The sequence below is a fragment of the Fukomys damarensis genome, unplaced genomic scaffold, assembly GCF_012274545.1.
Source record: "Fukomys damarensis isolate Sample0158 unplaced genomic scaffold, DMR_v1.0_HiC HiC_scaffold_28, whole genome shotgun sequence".
Lineage (NCBI taxonomy): Eukaryota > Metazoa > Chordata > Mammalia > Rodentia > Bathyergidae > Fukomys > Fukomys damarensis.
This window is the reverse complement of record NW_022900940.1, coordinates 30,051,885-30,069,833: the sequence shown is the minus strand read 5'-3', so window position 1 is coordinate 30,069,833 and position 17,949 is coordinate 30,051,885.

Genomic DNA, 17,949 nt, shown 5'->3' with positions numbered 1-17,949 from the left:
AGACTGCCCACTAATACTTCTCATCTTCTCATCACTTAATGCGTCATTCAATCACTAACTCATCTTTAACCTATGGAGTTACTAAAGAATCCACAGTGTTTATGTTTACTCTGGAGAAGTTACAGGACAAACAGCACTATTTCAGAGGGCACTTAGTCCCTACCTCCCTTTATTTTCACTACCAGACTTGTTGACATTATAGTCTAAAGTACGAAATCAAGATAAAATTCAGAAAAGATGACTGAAGTCAAGGAAGCTTGCATTCCACAATCATGAATTCCAAATGACAAAAAATCCTGGCCTATTTGCTCAAGTTGAGTGGTTCAAATGATATTTGTCACTGTCAATATAATACTGTAGGATACATCTTAAGTCCAAGAACACTCTCATTTATTCATTATTTTGCTCTGCAGGTATGTACATCATTAAGTAGTAAAGTCTCTACCCCTAGAGATTAAATTCTGGTGGAGAAGAAAAGTAATAAGTAACAAATAAATTTAGGACCTAATATAAGACAGTGAAAAAAATAAAGCAAGGTGAGGAAGGTGATGGCATTACATCATGGTAAGCCTCTCAATGAAGTTCGTATTTGAACAATGAGTGGAAGAAGAGGCTTGGAAGAAAAATGGGTGGGTGTGGGTGGTTGGTGCTTGGACCGAACCTGGGACCTTGTGTTTTCGAGGCAGGCAGTGGAACCACTGAGCTAAATCTCTGGCCCCTATTTTTAATTCTTACCCTGGGCCTTCCAAATGCTAGAAGTGGACCAAACTCCATAACTTTTTACTACCCTTTTCAGTTCTCTTCAATTTAGCACTGTGATATCAACAATGTTTTGTTTGTTTTGCAGTGCTGGGGATCAAACTCAATGCCTCACAAGTGATAGGCAAGTGCTCTGCCACTCAGCTACATCCTCAGTCCTTTTTAAATTTTACTTTGAGGCAGGGTCTTATTAAATTATTCAGGCTGGCTTTGAATCTAGGATCCTCCTGCCCAGTAGAAGGGATTACAGGACACAAAATTGTTTTTTAAAAGGTTTTTGAGGAGTAGTTAGTATACGATAAACTGCATATGTTTAAATTATAACATTTAATGTTTTTACATATCTACCCAATAAAACCATCACAATGATTGTTAATAAGTATACCCATCACCCCCAAAAAATTCTTTGTACACTTTTGTAATCTCTACTGCTTGTCCTACACTGATCTCCCCATCCTCAGGCCACTAATATTAGTTCACATCTCTAGAGTTTTTCGTAAATTGATCATACAATTATAGCACTTTGACCTCTTACACTCAGCATAGTTGTCTTGAGACTCATCTATGCTGCAGTGTATACCAAGTGTTGATTCCTTTTTATTGCTCAGTGGAATTCCACTGTGTGGATGTATTAATGTTCATCAATTCTTTTGTTTATGGACATATGGACCATTCCCAGTTAGGGGCTATTTTATTAAAAAACCAGTATTTGAGCACAAGTCTTTGTTTTTTTCTCTTGAGAAAATACATGAAGTAAAATGGCTAGATTAAATAGCAGATATATGTGCAAAAATTTTAAATGCCAATGTGTTCTCTAGATATGTATTTCTACCAGAAGTGTGTAAGAATTTTAATTTTTCCACACTCTAAACAACACTTACTGTGGTCAGTATATCTAATTTTAGAAATTCTAATTGAATGCTGATAGGCCATTGTAGTTTCATTTATATTTTCTTAATGACTAATAATATTTAATATCTTTGATGTGCTTTTTTACCACTGGCATTTTATCTTGAATGAAAATTTTATTCAAACATTTTGCTCATTTTAAGTAAGTTATTTTCTCAGTATTGAATCTTAAATATTATTTATGCATTTTGGATATGTCACTTATAAGACATGTGCTTTAAAAATATTTTTTTAGTCTGTAGTTTATCTTTTCATTTGCCTTTTTTGTCCTGCTAACAATTATTTGGAAGAGCAAAAATTTTTGTTTTATGAATTCAAATTTATTATTTTATTTTGTGACTGTACCTAAAAAAAAATCTTTTATAAAAGTCATTAAGATTTTCTCCTATGCATTATGTAGGAGTCTTAGTTTTTTTTTTACATTTACATCTATTAGTCATATTGAGTTATTCTTTTATATGATACAAAGATGGATCAAAATTTCTTTTTCTATTTTTCCTTTTTATCTTCTGCTTGTATAGGGATTTACCTCTTCTAATACTATTGGTGGCATCATTTCTCCACTGAATTGCCTTTGTACCTTTTTTAAAAATCATTTTTCATGTGTGAATTCAATTCTAAATTTTCTATGTTGTTTCCTTGATCTATTATTTAGCTTCATTCAATATTACACAGTCTTTCTTTAGTTTTATAAGAAGTTCTGAAATCAGGTAGTGTCAGCATTCAGCTTTAATAGACTTTTTCAAAGTTATGAATCATCTCCAAGGAGCCAGCTTATCACAAAAGCACAGTCATTCAAAGTACTGATATTTTGATACTTCATTATGTCTCTCAGCAACAATTCCATTATTCCCATTCCATCCTCTGAGATGGGGCACTGGAAATCATATTTCTTCTTTGTCACCTGAAATCACTGTTAGGCTCTGTAATACAAGAGGCAAGAGAGGAAGCTACAGTGTTGGAGGGAATAGGACTCCCTCTTTCCTGTTTGCTTCCTGCTCGTGTGAGCATCGCTCCAAGATTGCATCTTCACCCCAGCAGCTGCAGAGTCTCCTGAAGAGGCAGAGGAATCCATTTTCTAGCGTATCAAACAACAGCAAGACCAAACCCAACTCATCTGCACCTCTACCCACAGGGGCACCAGGATAGCACTCAAAGATCTGAGGTTTTGCTTCTCTAAATTTCCAAAGTTTTAATAATTCCATCTTCCTCCTTGTTTCATCAGTTCTAGGGGTAGAATTTTCCTGCAGGTGCTACCTCTATGGTGATTTAGAGATAACTTTTTACTTAGTTACCTCATTAATAACTTTATACCTAGCATCCAACAGACTGGTGATGCTCAAAGCAGAAGCCTGGGACCAGCAGCACCAGCATGGCCTGGGAATTTGCCATAAATACAAGCTCTTGTGCTGTGCATCAGACCTACTGGATCAGAAAGTGGAGTTGGATCCTGGAATCTGTTTTGACAAGCCTTCCAGTTGACTATGATGCACGCCGAAGCATGTGAGACTTAAGTGAGGAAAATGAACCTATGATATGAATCCAATGAAGTAGTCTCATTCTGAAATTTGAAAATTATGAGTTTTTCAAAGATGTAAGCACTTGACAGTTTTCACAATTTCTTATAAAACAATACATTTTCCTACAATCCAATAATCCAACTCCTTGGTATTTATCCAAATAAAATGAAACATGTCCACAAAAAAGTCTGTAAATTGTTTATACCAGCTTTAATCATAAGTGCCAAACCTTGGAAGAAACTAAACATCTTTCAGTGAATGGATAAATAACTTGTTGGATATAGAGACAATGAAGTATTATTCAGTACAATTAATTATTATTCAGCTTTCAAGTCACAAAGGACTTGGAGGAAATTTAAATGTGTACTGCTAAGTGATAGAAAACAACGCAAAAAACCTACAATACTATATGATTCCAACTATGACATTACACCAAAGGGAAAAGTATACAGATAATAAAATGACCAGTGGTCACCAGAGGTTGGTGGGGAGGGACAGTCAAATAGGCAGAGAACAAGACATCAGGGAAACACTTCTATCTAGCACTATAGAATAGTGGCAAATTTGAGCTCATCCTGGGCAATTTAGTGATTTAGCAAGACCATGTCTTAAAACAAAATAAAAAGAACTGGGAATGTAGCTCATTGCAAAAGCCCTGGATTCAATCCTCAGTAGCTCAGTAGGAAATAAAATACACAACAACACTAAGAGTGAATCCTAAGGAAACCTGCAGACTTTTGGTGATGACAATGGGTTAATGTAGGTTTGTCCATGGTACTGAACACACCACTCACCCCACTTCAGGATGTTAACAGTGGGAGAGTTCTGTGTGTGTGTGTGTGTGTGTGTGTGTGTACTTTCTATTCAATTTTTCTATGAACTTAAAAGTGCTCTAAAAATAATATTAATGTAAAAATATAACTGAAGTATATAAAAGTTGTGCCTACTTCAAAGATAAAGAAATTGAGATAAAAAGATTGATTTGCCTAAGATATAACTGTTGTAAGGAAAAAAGATTCAATTTTAAGCATATTGGTGCCTTGAACTACTAAAGAACAAAAAAGTTTCAGAATTACAATTAACACAGAAGTTTCCTTAAATGAAACCATTAAGTAACCCTAGAATCATGAACAGATTTTTAAGATCTCAAAGACCAAGACACTCTGGATCAGTCAAATAATAAGTTCAGGGTTGTGACTCCATGCATTTACTAAAGCTTCATGGTTGTTATTCCAATGAAAAGTAGAGATCCAGTTGACTGAGTCAAAGAATAACGGGAAAAAATTAAATCTGTGGTGAGAATGCTACCATTCACCATGAGGCAAGAGTGTGATACATCCATTTCTACCTCAAAGAATTAATTTTTGAATCATTGATGTCTGAGGCTGATAGAAATATAACTGTTTTCCTTTGAATTTTTAAGGTTTGGTGTGGTATTACGAATAGAGTAGAGTTGGTGGTCATACATTCCAGAATCAACTCTGACATTTAACAACTGCTATCTTGGAAAGCTTGTCTCTGTAGAGCCTCAACTTCCTTATATGTAAAATTAGTGCCATAATGAAATATGCATGCCTTAATTTCACACTTACTTCTAAAAATCAAACAATGTGTAATCTTCCTTTTTTTTTTTTTTTTGTAAACTTCCAAAGCAATGTAGTGTTTGTTTTAGAAGATAATGAGCTTGAAGGATGGGGATTTACTCAATGGCACTGCATCTGCCTTGGAAGTGCAAGGTCCTGAGTTTGATCCATGGTACTGAAAAAAAAAAAGAAGACAGCAGACTTAAAATGCACACCGATGGTACACAGACCAAGGACAGAGCCTCACTCTTCATCAGCTGTTCTTAGGGAAGTATGTATGGTTTCTGAAAGACGACTCTCATGGGGCATGGTGGCACACACCTGTAATCCCAGCTACTCGGAGGATGAGGTGGGAGGATCACATGAGTCCAAGAGTTCTGGGCTGCAGTGAGCTATGCCAATCGGGTGTCCTCACTGTCCACACTAAGTTTGGCATCAATATGGTGACCTCCTGGGAGCAAGGGAACACAAGGTTGCCTAAGGAAGGGTGAACCAGCCCAGGTTGGAAAGAGAGTAGGTCAAAACTCCCGTGCTGAAAGACTACTCTCAACTACAATATGTAGAAAACAAAATCAGTACTTTCATGATCACCTTGGGATTTAACACTTTGAACAATATGCGGCACCTAGAAGTTACTCTAAAAGTGTTACTTTTCGTTTCCTACAGCCACTTAAATTTCTATATATACCATCATGCATTTCAAAGAATGCCAAGAAAAAAGTAAAGTCTATCCAACATCATTATTTGATTATGAATGATCTGCCCAAAAGGAGTCTTGAGCCTAAGAAAGGGAATTCATCCCTTGTTCTTGATTAGGGCATCTCAATGTCACCAATATGCCAGTCTGCAGTGGATTCTCAAGTTAATGAGATCCCAATAAACATACCAAGAAGCTAACTTATATTTAGATATGTTGACTGTAAGGTTCACAAGCAATTAAGAAATTAAAGAGAAAAATACCGAAAAGGAAAAGCCACAAGGAGGGACTGCTATTCCAGTGCTTTAAGCATCCTACAATGTAGATAATTAAAATAGTGTAGAACTTGTGTATGAACAGACAGGCAAACCACTGGGATAAAAAATCCAGATATGTCCAACTAAATATAGAAATCCAGTATTTGATCAAAGTGGTATCTTTGGAGCAAAATTAATCTTTTATAGGTATGGTATTGGGATATGTAGATGATCACTTGGAAAAAATTAGATTAATTCTTCAAATCTTACACAAGCATAAATTCCCAAATGAACTTACTGTAAAAAGGAAAATTATACAAATAGAGAAAAATTAAACAAATTCCCTCTTTAACCTGGGCCTAGGAGAAAATTTCTATGACTAAACACCTAGATAAAATAAGAAAAGTCTGACAAATTTCATCATATCAAAATAAAGAATTTTTGCATAGGCACAGAGTCAACAGAAATGGAAAACTGAGAGAAACATTTGTGACATTTAAAATTGAAGGAGTGTTGTTCAAAAATCCTAAAGAAAAACTGATAAATCATAAGCAAGAAAAAAGAAAAGAAAAGCAATTAGCACATAGAAAAACGACCCTTATGCAATAGCACAATATGACTGTTTTAGTCCATTCAGGCTTCTACAACAAACTACATAGACTTAATAGCTTACTAACAATAAAAATGTAGTTATTGTTTTAGAGATTTGGAAGTGGGAGATCAAAACACCAACAAAGTCTGGTAAAGGTTTCCTTCCTTGTTCATGTACAGCTGCCTTCTCACTGTATTGTCATGTGGAGGAAGGGACAAGGCAGCTGTCTCCAGCATCTGTTGTAAGGACACTAATCCCATTCGTGGGAGCTCTACTGTCATGACCTGACCACCTCACTAAAGCACCATGCAAAGGTTAAGAGCTCAACATATGAAATTCTGGGAAAACACAACTATTCATTTTATAGCCACTACTCACAATAAAAGAAATATAAATTAAAACTATAAAAAGATATCATTTCCCATCTACTAGATTAGCAAACATTAAAAAGCTTGATAACATACCATTGATAAAGCTGTGGGAAAACAGGCATGTTTAAGCATTGCCAGTAGAATGCAAAAATGAAGGTGAATTCCCCCAAAGGGGAAAATTTGACAACATTTAACAAAACTAAATATACAATTTCACTTCTAGGAATTCATCTTAAAGATGATAAATAGAAGATAGATAGATAGATAGATAGATAGATAGATAGATAGATAGATAGATCCCTTTAAGGAAAAAATAGGAAATAACATTCTGTTTAGTTTCAAACTTTGTAAGCATGTCATCATTGTACTTATTTTTTAAATTACAGTGGAGTGGTGGCACATCCCTGAACTTCTGGCTACTCTGGATGCTGAGGCAGGAACATCACAAGTTTGAGAACCTGTCTCAAAAATGAAATAAAACAAAGGGCTGGTGATATAGCTCAGTGGTATGGCACCCCTGGATTCAAACCAAATTTAGATTTAGTCAAAATACATTAGGTTGATATCAAAGTAAGTCATAAATTCATTTTAATCCAAGTCCAAAAAATGTGGCAAACTAATTTTACTTACATAATTTCATTATTTAATGTTTATAAAATCATTCATTAAACAGTTTTAATAAAACAGTTTACAAACTATAATATAACCAATGAAGCAGTGTATTCAATACAAAGTGATGACTTAGCCCTGCTACCAGTAATAAGCTGGTATTTCAGCCTCTTGCTAGGAAAACCTATCTATTCGCCAGAAACAAGAGTGTCTAACAAACACCCTTTATTGATTTGAAATAAATTTTTAGAGCATTATACTTAAAAGTATTAAAAATATTAAACTAAATGAGCAAAGATGGGAAAAAAGAAAAATTAAAAATCTAAAACTGAAAGCAAATTGAAATGATAAATTAATTACAGTTCATATAAATGCCATACACAAAATGAGGGGAGACAGGTAAAAGCTAAGTAACATTAGCAGAGTATTTGACTTTAAATATACATCCTGGGGGGCCGGGGATTTAGCTCAGTGGTTCTGCCACCTGCCTCACAAGCGCAAGGTCCCGAGTTTGATCCCCAGTACCAAAACACACACATACACACACACACATATACATACACATCCTGGGTCTTGTGCACGGTTGTAGAATGGGGAAAGAAAGCTACACACAAAATCTATACTCTTTTTTTTTGTTTTTTTTTTATTGAACTGTTATGAGCAAAGTTATTCTAAAACTATTTTGGATAAATTATAACAATGAAAGAATAAATGTGCTCATTTTCTTGGGAACCATAGTTCTCACTCTCTAAGAAGGAACATGCAAATATGGGATGGCAGAAGGTAATGGAATGGCAGAAGGTAAGAAACAACCCTGTAGAGATGAGCTGGATTAGGAGGTACTGGTGAACTCAATATTTAAAAAATACGTATCTGCACAAATATGTATACATGTACATACCTAAGTATGTGCTTGTATGTGTACTTACATGCACACCTCTATGAACTCTGTCTGCTGTATGGCCCTAGAAGCCAGCATACCTCAATAACAATGAGCCTATCTGTACCTGTATTTTCATTTTTAATGTCATTCCTCTCTGAAACAAACCAGAGCTCTCTGGAGAAATGGCCAGATCTGGGGGTAAGGAAGGACTACATAATATAAGCCTGGAACAGCTTATAAGGAATCACTCAGAAAAAAAACAAACAAAAAACAGTGAGGCCAAGCCATCAAGATATGGCTTCAGCTTAAAGGAATTCCACTGGATAAATCTGTGACTATCTGAGACCCAAAATGTATAAAAAGTGTGATGAATTATAAACCACTAGGAGTAAAAAGAAATCAATAAACTCAGCACAAAAATTAAAAAGTGAAAGAGGAGGTTATCTCATTTATAGTAGAATACCAAGTGCAAACTAGTAAATGTGGAATATAGGAATTAGAAAATCATCATTTTGGAACCAAGGTAGATAAACTTGGTTCAAATAAGACACATCAATGGATAATGGACCTAGGGGAACATTTAATGAAAGATAGAATATTTGTATCATCTTAATGTTATTTCCCCATAGAATGCTAATCAGTTGTAAAAGTAAAAACAAAAAAAATACTTATACAGTAGAGACATAGGGACAATACTTGATCAGGTGATCAAAATCAGCATCATTGAGGTGAAACAGAGGAACAGTGAGGGCCTCCCGGTGATATGCTGAGTGGGACACAATGTCACTTATGCAATACTTAAGCCAGAAAAGCATAACCTGAGCATAATCACTAGGAAACATCAGGCAAAATGAGGAACTTTGATTATAAAAAACAAAGTCTATACAAATGTTCCCAGTTAAAGGAGACTACAGAGACATGGAAATGAGGACAATACCCTTTCCAAGACTGGTCCCTGAACTGCAAGTCAGGTTGGGGTTAGAAGTGGTGCTAAACAGGGCATTAGTGGGTAATAGACAAAATTAGCATAGATTACATAAAAATCTTGTGTCAAAATAATTACTGAAGTTTTGACTGTACTGTGTCACCATTCTTAGGAAATATATACTATGTACTGACAGGTAAAGAGCTTCATAGATGTAGCTAATTCTCGAGTTATTAAAAAATTGAGATATATAGATTTTATACACACACACACACACATATAACACATGCACATGAACACAAATGTGAAAATATACACAAGTGACAAAGCAAATACGGTAAAATGTTAACAATAGATAATCCCAGGTAAAGGACATACTAGTGTTTTTATACCATTTTATACCAATCTTATCTTGCAACTTTTGAATACACTTCAATTATTTCCAAATAAGAAGTATTCCAAAACAAATGAAGAAGTTAGGGATGTAGTTCAGTAGCGAGTGCTTGCCTAGCATGCACAAGGTCCTCCTAGTTGGCGGGTTTTGGGGGATACTATCAACTTGATTTTGAAAGACAAAAAATTTTTATTTAGTCAAAATACGGTAGGTTGATATCACAATAAGCCATAAATTCATTTTAATCCAAGTCAGAAAAATGTGGCAAGCTAATTTTACTTACATAATTTCATTATTCAATGTTTATAAAACCATTCATTAAACAGTTTTAATAAAACAGTTTACAAACTGTAATATATCCAGTGAAGCAGAGTGCATTTAATACAAAGTAATGACTTACCCCTGCTACCAGTAATAAGCTGGTATTTCAGCCTCTTGCTAGGAAGACCTATCTAATGACCAGAAAAAAGAGTGTCTAATAAACACCCTTTATAGATTTGAAATCAATCTTTAGGACATTATACTTAAAATGACATCACATTTCTTATTTCAAAATATCTCAAGACCCAACAGTAATATCTTTTCACATTTTAATGCTTACCTTTTTAGTTAAATATTAAGACTCTGAGGGGAAACGATACAGAATTAAATATTTCATGCCCTGTGAAACTGTAATGTCCTTTAGCTCACAGAAGATTTAGAAGCTGACACCATAATATTTTTTATTTCAATATTTGCTTCTTCAGTGTTCAGACAGCTTACATTAGAATCCCAGCTATTCCCTTTCTCAATGAGCAGAGGTCGTTTTCCAAGATTGGTTTGGGCAGTATGACCTCAGGCCTGTTTTTCTTTTACTGTCTTGATTTATTTTGTGTTAAAGGAAAAAAAAAGTTATAGATTGGAGATACTGCTACTTTTTAAAAGCTTCCTGTCCATATACCATAGCAATAAAGTACAATTTATTCACAAATTATATGTTACTTATACTTTGAACAAATGAGCTAATCATCTGTTTGTCTAATAAACTGAGTTTAAATAGCCATTAGTGGCCACTAGTAAATGAAATAGTGTTTTTTTTATTTAATTCCACTCTGTAATGGTTTTACATAAAAACACCTCTGATAAAGGCATGACTTCCAAAAGTTAACAATTAATTTCTCATAATTGCCTGTGTAAGCATAAGGGAAATTCATAATTTGTAAATTTTCTGCTGCAGACACTGGGTCATGTCCTTGTAGTTCCAATTGACTTGGCTCTATTAGCATGTAATGATTTCAGCATTGGCAGGGAGATAAAAGGGAGAAATGAGAGTACGGGAAGAAAGTAAATTCAAGGAGGGTAAAAGGGAACCAGAAGAAAAAAAGAAAATGAGGAAAGAGAAATAGAAGGTCAATGGGAAAGAAAACAGAATGAATGGTCAGAACAAGGAAATAATTAAAAGTTCTCTCATCTGGAGGGTTATTCAAACAAACCCAGAGTTGAAAGTATCTTATTCATGTTTTGGTCAAGGGGAACATTTAATTCTTTTTTTTTTTTCAGCTTGAAGGTGGGATGGGTAGGGAAAGGTTGCTTCTATATGTTTACTATCAGTTCATTTTATGTAAGTTAAGATGAAACCTGGCTTGCATGAAAGTTCTTTAATTCTTCCACAAGCTTGAAGCTACTACAACATTCTGGGATAACTCATCCTTAACAACAGGCAATATGGTAATGCATGGCCAGGCTGAGCAGTGGTTATGCAACACGCTGGAATTTGTAAGAATTGTCAACTATTAATAAAGCACATTTCTTCCTGTTGTCATTGTGTGCTATCCTCTGAAGCATTCCCTAAGGAATCTTTTTAAACAAGTTTAGATAGAGCTTGTCATGATCATATAACCGCTATTGAACTGTTCTGAGCTTTGAATCAGCCATGTATCTCTTCTGTGAAAAAGAAATAATCTGTCATAAAAGTGTGTGAAAGTTGATACTTTCTCTAATCACTATTTCCTGGGAATACATATTTATAAATGTTTTCAAACATTAGCTTGGTAAACACGTACTGCATTCTCAGATTGTTGAAAATCTGAACCACTGACCTTCATAATTGCTATAACTTACTATGCAGATAAACCTGTGGTTTCCTGACCATCAAGCAGCCAATAATGTTCTATGTTAAAGAGTCCGTGTTTATATTTCCGTTCAGTACTCTAATTTATGATTAAGTATAGACATAATTTAAATTAACTGTCTCAATTTGTCTTAATGTTTGTATAATTTCCTTTCAGTATTTTAATTTATGACGAGGTATAGATATTCAAAATACTGTCTCAGCTTGTATTACTATTTATATAATGGTCCAAACTATATTAATTCTTCTCTAATAATCTGTTATTATACAATTAAATCATTGATGTTATTTCAAGACAATGGTGGGGGTGAGGGTATGGCTTAGTGATAGGTCATTTACCTACCAGGCATGAAGGCACTGGGTTCAATTTCTTAGGCACTTCCCAAAAAATAAAAAGGCAATGATATAACAAAACTAAATTCAAGGATCATTTTTCCTCTTATCTAAAAATTATATTTCTCTTTTAGCCAGACATGGTGGTGCATGCCTAGAATCCCAGCACTTGGGAGGGTGAGGCAGGAGGACTGTCATGAGTTCAAGGCCAGCCTAGGCTACACACTGCATTCAAGTACAGCCTGAACTACAATAGGAAGACCCTTTCTCAAAAAAGTTAAAAAATTAAAATTATCTTTCTCTTTCAAATCTTACAACTAATCCATACATTGTAATTTTTAAAGTAGAACAATTTCCTGGTTTCAAAGGTACCAACTTAAAGGTCGCATGGCAATGCTGTCCCATTCATGGGACACAAAAGAATTTAAAATAGGAATGAGTAATGATGACTATATTTTGGTTTGCACAAGTCCCTATAATAAATGGTATCCTCGCTTTTAATTACAATGGAGTTGACTTCAGGATTCCCAGTCTGAGCATACACAGACTTCTAGAAGTAAAACATTCTGGGATATTTCATCCTTAACAACAGGCAATATAATTCTAGAGTGCTTTTTATAACAGTCACTCATAAATGCTACCATTGTTCTTGTATCATTTGTAGAAAACTCATAAATATATCCACAGTGTTTCTTCTGTGTTTCCCAAATAATATTGTCTGCCTGTTTAAACAGGAGACTGAGACAAAATGATATAAAAGGTAACTTCACTAATTAATTAAGGTTCATTGTGATTCATGAGCTCTAATTCCTGTGCTTCAGACACCAAGATACCATTTTCTGCCATCCCTACTTGTGATATTTATCTCAAATAATACCAAGATTAGTTTAAGAATAGGCCAGAGTCATAGATAAAGTACTATAGAATTTTAGAGCTGATAAAGATTTTAAAGATAATGTTCCCAGAATTTCAAAGGAAACTATGTCCAACAATGTGAAAGGACTTTACAAATTTGCATCCCTAAAGGCATGAAGATGATGTAAGAACAACTAGGAAGAAAGTTAAGTACATTTGACAAATACATAAGGGTAAGAAAACAAAGTCCTGGCAATGGAGGTCACTAGACAGTATTCTATGTTATCCTGTGGGGGTAGAATGGTTATGAAGCACTGCTTAGAAAATCCCTAATATCTGCAGTTATGAGCTGTGAAGATACTCTCCTGAAGTTGCTCCTTCCTTACCAAGGCAACAAATAGGCTGCTTCCCACCACCACTTGGGATGTAAAGATCTATTCCTAGATACATTTCATAAGCAGCAAACACTCTGGACTACCACAGTCATAATTTTGTATTAATGGAAAATACCAGCTTTTAATCAAATCCACAGAGAAAAATTAAATAAGGATGCATATTCCCTGTTTTCAAAATGTAAGTATAGAAGCAGGAAAGGATGGAAAGAGGTGTCAGGGACAGTGTACTCTACATGACTAAGGGAAGGGTGAGGAGGGAACCTTACCCTTATGCTCAAAGTGAGAATCCCTTCCTATTTTAAGGAATACTTCTTTAAAGAATTTCTCAAATGAGTCACCAGGGTTAAATCGCATTCTTCTAGGACACTTATTTTTAAAAGGATAAACTTTTCTTGTTTTCTGTTTTGTTTTGTTTTGATTTGTTTTTGGTGTTGGGGTTTGTACCCAGGGCCTTGCACCTATTTAGCAAGTGCTCTACCACTGATCTATGCCATGAATAAGCTTTTAAAGCATCGATAAGAGAAAAAATTTAATCTGACAACAAGGAAAAAGAGGTGTTGCTTTCCAAATGCCCTTTCTTTTCTAATAAGTCCACAGAGCATAAGCAACTATGGCACTTTGTTAAGATAATATCATTCAAAAATGAGTTCTCTGACCCAAGGCTTCATAAGGCAGCTTTTCATAGCTTTTGGTTCCACAAAGCATATTTTACCCTAACATGATGTGTCTCAAGGGTACAGAAGTGGACAATATGGTGCTTTAAAAACTTTTTCAGCTTTACGGGGGAAATCATAATTGTGTATTTTAAATCAGGCTAAATAAAGGTACATATGAATAGCTGCTGTCATATTGTTTGCTTGTTTAAAATGTGAGTAATAATATGAAAAATTACAGAGCCTATACTCCAGATGTTCCTATAAGTCAAGATGGGGATGCTACATTTATCCTCTCCTACACATCTCTGAATTTATTCTACTATATAACTCTCTTTATGAAAACTCCTACTTATCGCTTAAATAATTGTTTTCTATAAAGAGTTGGAATAAAAAAATAAACTCATTTTCCCAAGTAATGAAGAAAACAGATCTTAATTTCCATATCCCAAAAGTCAACTCTGCAAAAATAAATTAACAACATAAAGTGGTAGACAACCTATTTATGAAGCTACATTGACAGCTCTATACAAACAAAAGTGGCTCACTTTTCTTCATGAGAACGTGAGGACAAACTTTTGGTAGGAGAGGAATTAAGTTTTTTGATTGGTCCCCAAATCATCAATGGAAATTGCTTAATGCAGTCTTGGACCTGAGGGAAAGCACACACATACCAGAAACTCAACCTCTTAATGCATGAAGGGAAACCCCGTTGCTAGCCATAAAGTGCAGGACAATGTTCCAAGCAGAGTAAGGATAGAACCATTCCTTATTCACTTGCTTATTCAACAACTATCTATTACCAATTTCTTTGGGCAAGCACTAAGCTAAAATGAAAGAGACGTGGTCTCTACCTTCAAAGCTTGAAACCCACTAGAAGAGAAAATACAATATTAACCTCTCTATTGATTAGGATTCTTTGCACAAGTGACAGAGCCAGAAGTCTACTTCATGTGAATGTAAGTGTTAGGAATTTAATGGCTCTTGTAACTAAATATTCTAGGTGTAGATTTCAGGCATGACTAGATTGAGCAACATCAGGAGGCACTCTCTCACTGACCGCTGGGGCTTTTCCCTGGATTGATTTCACTCTCAGGTGAGTTCCCACCTTACGGTGATGACAAAGCCACTGATAACTACAGGCTTATACGTTACCAGCTTAGGAACTCTCATGGAAATAAAGCTGTTGGCAAATAACTTTAGCACAAGTCCCAGAACTGACACTAATTTGGTCTGATTGTGGTCATATTCTAAGGCCTATCCATCCTCAATAATTACCAGGATGGAATATGCTACTTAGCCAGGCCATTAGACTCAAAGTGTGAGTGGGATGGTTCCACTAAAAAAGAAGATATCACTCAAGAAGGGGAGAGAACGCAGTAAACAGAGATGTCCACTGCAACAACATAAGGCTGAGTGTGAAAAGGACTAAAACAAAGATGGAGAATGCTAAAGGAATACAGTATAATTGTGATAGGAAGAGAGAGGTTTAGGAGGCGTGAGGGCAGTTACCAAATTCTCAGGAAAAAAATAGTGTATTTCAAATACGCTATTATGGGAAAAGATCTGGTAGAGATCTCTTATGATCTAGCAATTTGGCTCCTCCATATATACCCATGAGAAAAGAAACAAATGTCCATAGAAAAGCTTGTACAATACATGAACGTTCACAGCTGTGTCATTCGTAATACTCATAACATTGAAACAACCCAAATTTCCATCATTTTAAAAATTTAGATAAAAAAATGTGGTATATCTACACAATGAAATATTTGGCCATAAAAAAGAAGGAAGTGTAGATACATACAACAACATTGACAGATGTTAAAAACGCAGTTAAGTGAAAGAAACCAGAAACAAAAGACCACTTATGCTGTGATTCCCATGAAAGATCCAGAATAGGGGAACAGACATAGAAAATAGATTCATGGTTATCTAGAGCTGTAGAAAAAAAAACCAAAAACGAATAGGAGGCAAAGGTTTGAAGTTTGTTTTCAGGTGATAAAAATATTCTAAAATCAACTGAGATGATGATTGCACATGCCTGTCAATATAATAAAAATTGTTGAATTGTACATGTTATGTAGGGATGGAAGTTATATTTCAATAATGCTAGTTTTACAAAACAATACCAAACTAATATGATTTCAACATCTGTAATCTCAGGCTAGTATTAATGAGGCTGGGGAATTATACAATGTAAGACACAATGTGTTACCTCACTTGTACTACAAGTACTTGTGAGTCTACAGTGGGTGCTATGGCGTGACACCCAGACCTACCTTTGGTAACTAACAGATCTATTTCTGCAGCCACTGGGAGTGTATGGCCCAGAGATTTTTCTCTCCAGGAAGGGTCCTCAGTAGCGCAAAGCTGTTTGCGCCAGCCCAGACCTATTGCCAGCAGGATCCTGCACCTAGTGGCTGGTTGTCCTGAATGTGCAAAGAGCAGCTCTGTCATTAGGACTCAAGATAGTTTTGAAAGGGTACCTATGCTTTAAAGCTCACCATGTGGTTGGCTGGGGCCTTTGTTGTGACTGTATCTCAACTGAACATTCTCACTCTACCCACTCCTGCTTCCTTCTCCTCCCTCCCCCAACAGCCTGCTTTCCACACAACCCAATCTGCAATGCGTATAAGGAAATACTTAAAAGAAAAATCAGAAAAATAGATGTGGGCTAAACCATAGAGGATCTTGAATGGCATGTTAAGGAATTTGAGGAAATTATAGGAAAGTCAACAGTATAAATGTGTTTGGGGGAAAATAACAGGCAACTAGGTTAAAAATTATCTAGAGTGAGATACGATAAAGAACTGAGATACAAGATAAAAGACTGAAAGATCAAGATAGGAGTATGAGCCAAAAAAAGAGTTACTGGAGGCCACAAATAGGACTATGGAAATGCAAATGAAAAATGAGAAATAAATTGCCAGACATCATCAGCAAAGTGACTGGGTTTGATGAATGATGAGGTGAGAGGTAGTAAGAAAAAAGAGGAAAAAGAATACAAGATTTCAGGCTTGGGGCGAGCTAAGAGTAAGGAGAGTAGCACTATACTGAGTTGTACCTGTCAGGGGCCAGTCAGAAAACAAAACCCACACCAGTTATTTTAACTGACAAAAGAGGATACAGCATCACCAAATTAAGAGGACCATAGAGTAAAAGGGGTGTGATATGGAATCCGGGACATAACCACTGCAGGAGGGAGCTGCCATTCTGAGGCCTGGGGAACAAAAGAAAGTGAGCAGAATCATTGATTAGAGAAGTTTGGAGGAGCAACTCCTCAGATGTGAGACCTAGACCTTGAAGAGTATGAGCCCCCAATTACTGCTATTTCTGAATCCAGTAGGATCCCATGGGGCTGGGACCCAAATCACTGAGGAGAAGGCCAGTGATCCTGGTGACTGGGGGGGCAACAGAGATAGATCTGACAGTGCTGAGAAGACTGCAAACAGGAACTTGAGACTAAGAAGGAAGAGGGTGGAGGAGGGGCTCCTAATCCAATTCAGTGGCAGCAGCAGGACAGGTGGGAGTAGGGTCTCCTAGAAGTCTCCGCAGCTAAGACAAGAGTCCTAATGAACAAGTTAGGAAAGAGGGACAGCACGAGAGTAAAAAGCCTGCTCAACAAAACAAGGACTGAAAAATCAAGGCAGCCAGGATATAGCTTGGTGTGCAGAAATGGTGACTCAGAACGTAAGAGAAAACAGATCATGTAGAATCTTTTTAGGGCAAATTAAGGAACTTGGCAGTGCCAAGTAAAGAACTACCACCACATTCTTTGCAGGGTAGTATGTGATCTACTTTTCATTTTTGATAGGTCAATCTGGCTGCTGCAGGTTTTAAGAGAATAAAATAAGTCAAGGAGAAAAATGGGGAAAGACCGAATAAACAAAATTACTGCAAGGGAAGATAGGAAAAAATGTATTTAGAAATATTTAGGTAGTAAAATCAGAAAATGATTGGATGTGGCCATCAAAAAAAGGGTAAAACAGAGACCAGAGTCTGTTTACCAGCTAGCGACTACAAAAAAAACAAAAGTCTGGCTGGAACCACTGCCATGGAGACCAAGGACAGAGCAGCACTTCTGAGACAGTCCGCACTTCT